Here is a 7,069-nt window from a genome sequence, read left to right as displayed (position 1 = left end):
TGTAGGACTCCCCTTGATAGGTCAGGGGTGCTCTATAGAATGGAAGCAGCTACTTGGGCAGCAGAGTGCTTGTGGAATGCTCATGGGGGTCTTTTAGGCTAGGCGGTAGTTTGAGGTACACTGATGAACAATCATCAGTCGATGTGCAGCAAGGGAAGTCAGACCGCATTTATAGTAAAGGTACTTTGACTGCCAAAATTTTATTATTAAACTTTCGAATTATTTGCAACATAGTTCCCGAATTTACTGCCCCCCTGGAAAGTTGTGGCACTCAAATTATTCTCGGGACATAGAGCTAGCTGAAACCTGAAGTGGAAAGCTCCGAGATATTTAACGAGTCATGGAACATATATTGCAAAGACAGATTAGAGGCTGTAGAACGGCAATCTTCATTGCAGTAGAGAAAAATATTGTTTCTGTAGAGGCCAAAGTAGAGTGTGGCACTGAAATTACCTGTTCGTGTACAACAGGTCTAGGTGAAACAAAGCCAATTGTTGAATGCTTTTATCAGCCAGTTCTAGAGTCATTCAAAGAATGTCTACAGTCAGTAGAGCGTAATTACACAGATCACGCATTAATAATTGGAGGCGACCTTAGCATACCTAGAATAGACTGAGATGCCCATGGATTCATCCCAGGGGGAACAGACAGACAGTCATGCAAAGTACTTTTGTAATCTATTTTGGCAGCCCACTTCCAATGGAAATGTTTTAGACCTTGTAGCTACAAAAACGCCAGACCTCATTGACAACTTCAATACAGAAAAGGAGATTAGCGGTCATGATGTCATTAGAGCAACTATGGTTACGAAAGTTATTAAATCAATTAAGCAGGCTAGGAGAGTGTTTCTGATAGAAAGAGCAGATAAGCAGTTGTTAGCATCTCACTTAGACAGTGAGCTGACATTACTTAGTTCCCATAAGATGGTCATAGACGAATTATGGGCAAAGTTTAAGCAGAATGTAAATAGTGGCCTGGAGAAAGTGGAATAAGGATGAGATAGACCCACCATGTTTTAATAATGATATTCTAACAATGCTCAGGAAGCAGAGGCTGTTGCATCAAGGTTCAAAACAGAACATGCAAATGACGACAAACAAAGGTTAGTAGAGATTTGTGCCTAATATCCCGATCATTGGTTTGCTACAGAATCCATGAACATATTCTCAGTTGGAAAATGATAACTTTTCTGGAGACCTAGAAGCTTACGTCCACGAATCAGAACGGTTCTAGAAAGCATCGCTCGTGTGAAACTCAGCTTAGCTTTTCCTTACATGATAAACTGTGAACTACAAATGAAGGGCAACCGGCAGATTCCATATTTCTAAATTTCTGGAAAGCGCTTGACACAGTGCCCCATTGCAGGCTGTTAAAGAAGGTATGAGCATATGGAGTAGGTTCACAGATCTGTGAGTGGTTCGAAAACTTCCTAAGTTATAGAACCCACTATGTTGTCCTCAATGGCGAGTGTTCATCAGAGACAAGGGTATCGTCAGGAGCGCCCCAGGGAAGTGTGATAGGACGCTGTTATTCTCTACATACATAAATGATTTGGCAGACGGTGTTGGCAGCAGTTGTTTGATGATGATGCTGTGGTGTGCAGTAAGGTATCGAAGTTGAGTGATTGTAGGAGAATACGAGATGACAGACAGAATTTCTAGTTGGTGTGATGAATGGCAGCTAGCTCTAAATGAAGAAAAATGCTGATGAGTAGGAAAAACAATCCACTAATATTGTGGAACAGCGTTAGTAGTGTCTTGTTTGACACAGTCATGACATTTAAATATCTCGGTGTAACGCTGCATAGTGATATGAAATGGAACGAGCATGAGAGGATTGTGGTGGGAAAGTCGAATGGTCGACTTCGGTTTATTGGGAGAATTCTAGGAAAGTTTGGTTCACCTGGAAAGGAGACTGCATATAGGACCCTAAAGCGACCTATTCTTCTGTACCACTCTAGCATTTGGGATCCACACCAGGTCGCATTAAAGGGAGATATCGAAGTAATTCAGACGTGGGCTGCTAGATTTTTTACTAGTAAGTTTGAACAACATGCAAATATTATGGAGATGCTTTGGGAACTCAAATGGAACTCCCTGGAGGGAAGGCAACATTCTTTACAAGTTACACTATTGAGAAAATTCAGAGAAGCGGCATTTGAAGCTGACTACAGAACGATTCTGCTGCCTCCAACATACATTGCATTTAAGGACCATGAGGACAAGATATGAGAAATTAGGACTGATAGGGAAGCATATAGATAGTCGTTTTGTGCTCGTTCTATTTGCGAGTGAAACAGGAAAGGAAATTACTATTAGTGGTATGGGCTACGTTCCGCCACACGCCGTAAGGTGCAACGCGGAATGTCGATGTAAATATAGATGATGAAAAGGGGGAAGGAGGGAACTCCAAATGACAAATGGTAAGTCGCTTATGTTGTGAAATGCTGTGGGACTGGTCCTGAGGCTAATTCTCAGTGACAAGATAACTATAGCAGTACTGTTCAGGAACAATAACAGAAGAAGAGAAAAGATGTCCTCACAATTACAAGCATTGGACATAAATTTAGTTCAAAACACAAAATTCTTTGTAAATGTTTACAGAGGAAAGACCACATTGCTATCATAAGTAGCAGTCTAAGTTCAGCCATATTTCTCATGCAAAATATTACACGATTAGTAGCAGATAATGTTTTGTGAATGGTTTATTTATCATATTTTAGTGGCATAATGACCTACAATGGTATCTAAACATTGGCGTCAGTCGAGTGATACAACTAAAATCTGGAAGCTGCAAAAAGCTATGATCAGAATAATGCATTGTCCTCGAACAACAGACAGCTGTAGGCTGCTATTTAATAAATTGAAAATTCTAAATTTCAATTGTTTATAGACTGCTGGAAACAAATTAGTTCACCTGGAAAGACGACATCGATTTTGGCCTGATGATGGCATATACCACCTATGAGTTAGTAGATGTACTTAGTCTGCCTGCTTAGCTGGAAAGTAACGTGCTTGAGTCCCACACAGCAAGCCTGGGTTCGATTCCCAGCTGGGTTGGAGATTTTCTCCACTCATGGACTGGGAGTTGTATTGTCCTCATCATCATATCATCCTCATCACCGGCACACGAGTCACCCAATGTGCAGTCGACTGCAATAAGACTCGCACTCAGTGGCCCAACTTCCCCAGATGGGGCCTCCCGGCGAGCAATGCCATACCATCGTTTCATTTCAGTAGATGTACTTGATAATACTTTCAGCATCATGTGCCAACAGATAGCATAGAATGCTCTCAATCAGAAGGGTCAGTGCGGTGAGAACATGTAAAGTAAGCAGAGAACCGTGCTATGGACAGGCACTCGTGCTTCCTACAGCCAAGTGAGCGGGTTTGAAAGGATACAAATTGTTGCATTCCAAGTGATGGGTTAGTCCTTTTCGAGAATTGCCACACAAACTGCATATTTAGTTGTGTAATGATTCTGGTACCAGTGTTCATGTGAAAATTATCACACTCATAGATGAGGTTCTGGACATTCATGCAGTGCAGACACCCACCAGGATCACTGTATCGTGAGGGCAGCAGTGGCAGATTGTACAACTACCCCAGCACACATAAGAGGACTTGAGGGCTTGTGGGTGTAGATGTGTCAACACAAACTGTTGCAGTAGTTATATTTTGTATGTTCTGGCTCACTAACTCAATTTTAAACTAAATATTGTGTTTTATAAATAACACAAAATATTTTTAAAAAACAGCAATAAAATCAATATATTTAATTAATGAAACCGATTTTAAAACACTAACTAAATAGCTATTTTTAACAATATAAAAACAAACTATAATAACTAATTGATTTCTGACTTTATTTACAACACGATATTAACACAGTAACATGTATTAGTGAAAATAGAAAGTTATTTTTTTCTTAAAAAATGATTGTAAATAAAAGTAAATTAATTAAAATGTATTAGTTAAAAAGGACAATATTTAAAAAATCACATTGTGAAGATAAGTAAATTAATTAAAATTTATTGGTTAACAAGAGTAAATTATTTTAAGAAATCGCATTGTGAAGGTAAGTAAATTAAGTAAAATGTATTAGTGACCAAAGCAGAATATTTTAAAAATTTTGCAATGTGATTGTAAGATAATAAAATATATTAGTTAAAACAAAAGTATATTATTTTACTCATTTTAGATTGTGAATTCTATATCATGAATTTCATTAGTTCTATTTTTAAGTTTCTTCATCCTTTATATTTCAATCTAATTTGTCCTTTTTTAATTATTTCAAAATCAAAATCATCAATTTATCAGAAAATCTATTTGGTAGGAAGATTTTAAAATAATCATTGAGTTCTAAACAAAGTTATTCTGTTTTTAAAGTTATATACAACATTTATCTAAAGCTCATTTATTTTTTAATTTCTTTAGAAATACCTAAATTGTTGAGCTTCTTGATTAAGGAAATTTACATATGTACAGAAAAAATTTTTATTAGTATTACAAAAATAAATTTTGTAGTTTGTACGGAATATAATTTTAAAAATTGTAATTTTTAACTTCTATATAATTCATTGAAAATTATTGTTTTTTTTAAAAATCAAGTAAAAATTATTTCTTACAAATAAAGAACTTAAACAAAAACAAACTAAACCAAAAAAACTTATAAACTAATTCACCAACCTGAAATATATATTGATTGTCCTATTTATTTAAGTCATGAAAATAATAATAATTTATAAAATCCAATTGCAATAATATTTTTCATGAAAATGTATTGATGAATAGTTAGGCAAAAAGAAAATTGTTCACGTTGTAGAACTATCATTAAAAAAAAGAACCAGGAAAAATAAAATAGTTGATATTAATGCTATGTTTGGTGACCAATATGAAGAACCATATTATGATGATTATTTATTACATAATTTATAAAATTTATTTAAAATTAAAACTAAGATATTTTAAAGAATTAGAACCATTTACTTTTTCACGAATAAAATAAATTTTTATATATAAATGGAGCAGGTTCAATAACAATCTTCTGTTAAATCTAAATTTCGTAAATATTATAAAACAGAGAACTGAATTAATTATGTTACTTTACAAAAATGTACAAAAGTATGTTATAGAACTATATGTAGACCATGTAAAAATAAATATCATGTAAAAATTACAATAAAATCGAATTTCTTGTGTATGTGGAAAAGTCTTACGGAATGTTATTTTAAGGGACATTTAAGCCAAGAGAAGATCATTCAAAAATGTTAGTAACAATGAATAATGGATAAAAATTTACATCTACAATGAATAATGAGGTAGTTGTAACTGAAGAAACAACCACATTTACAAACAAATGTAAAAGTTGTCAAGAAATTAAAGATTTAAATTATTTTTATGCAAGTCCTTCACATAAAGATAAACGTTATAATAAATGTAAGAAATGAATTTCATGTTGTATTAAGAATGAGAGAGATTTAAATTTATGATTTATTATTTATTTTATAATAATACCTTATGATTAATTAAATTAATTATTAAAACTAATTAATGTTAAACTAATATAATGAACGAATTCTTTTAAAAAACAAATTTTTCAAAAACTAATTGATTCGTTATCTAATTGATCGTTAAACTAAATAGTAAACTAATATTTATAAAAACTAATTGTTTAAAAAACTAATTGATTGATAATCTAAATAATAAACTAATTCTCTTTTTGATTAATCATCTATTAAATATAAATCCTTATCCACCTATTTATTAAGTATCGTTTTTTTAAAAAACATTTTTTTGGGATCTAATGAATTTTTTGTTATAAATAAAACAACATAATGGAAACATACATTGCTGCTGAACTACAACTACAAAAATGTAAAATTAAAACTCCTTGTGAAAGTAGTAGAAAAAATAATTAAATTTACAAATAATTGATTTCCTATTAAAAGTCGTCTAATTATTGTTAGAATTGATCCAATTATTTTTGGATATAATACACCGGAACGCAATTATAAGACTGCTACAGCTGTTGGTGAAGTAAATTAAAATTATAAGAATTATACAACTAAAGTAAGTACAAACTATACTAATATTGTTAAAACTTATACATGTACAGGCAGTTCTAAGACTGTTTCAGCTGTCACTGAAGTAAGTCATAATTTTTGGAAATACGTACCATATTACAATATTTATTGTGATTGTCTAACTAAAGAAGATAAACCATTAAAAAATATTTAGGTTTACTACAAATATATTTAAGAAAATAAAACCAAGATATAGAAATATAATTAAAGATTACTTAATTGAAAAAAGCATTTCAAAACAGATTTCAAACTATAAATTTGGAAAATACTATAAATCTACTTGATTGTAATCATTTGTTAACTGCAGTAAAATTATTTTTTTTAATTGTTAGGGAATATTTGAAAGTACATTAGGGTTTAAAGATAAATTTTTATTTATATTGTAAATATAAACTATAAGCAAATAAAATTAATGAAAAAGTTTAAGAATTTGGACAATTAACCAGAAACAATATTATTTTAACAGATACAGTTCTAATAAAAAATTTAAACAAGGTAAAAGAAGTATTTTTTAAAAAATTTGGAATGTTCAAGCACAAGAATCAGGATGGGCATTAAATAGAAATACTGGTTTGAAACTAGCAATAAATAAATATATTCCACTAAAAGGATCATCTTACATTGATTTACCAGATCAAATTAAAAATAAAAAAGTTTTATTAAATAAAAAATGCCTTTTATGAACTGCAAAAGCAGCTCTGTATCCTGCAGAAAAAAATTCTAAAAGACTAACAAAATATGAAGTTGTTCATCCCGATCTTGATAAAAAATTTGTAAATGTTGAATTTCCTGTATTAATTTTTCATATTACAAAAATAGTAGCTATAATTAATGTATCTATTATTGTTTATTCATTTGAAGGTGATGATGGATAATATAAAGTGTATCCATTAAAAATTACAAAATTCAACAAAGAAAAACATGTAAATCTAGTTAATTTTAAGAAAGATAATAATTCACACTATTGTTATATAACCAATTTTT

The sequence above is a fragment of the Schistocerca piceifrons genome, chromosome X (assembly GCF_021461385.2).
Source record: "Schistocerca piceifrons isolate TAMUIC-IGC-003096 chromosome X, iqSchPice1.1, whole genome shotgun sequence".
Taxonomy (NCBI): domain Eukaryota; kingdom Metazoa; phylum Arthropoda; class Insecta; order Orthoptera; family Acrididae; genus Schistocerca; species Schistocerca piceifrons.
This window is presented reverse-complemented; position numbering follows the sequence as displayed.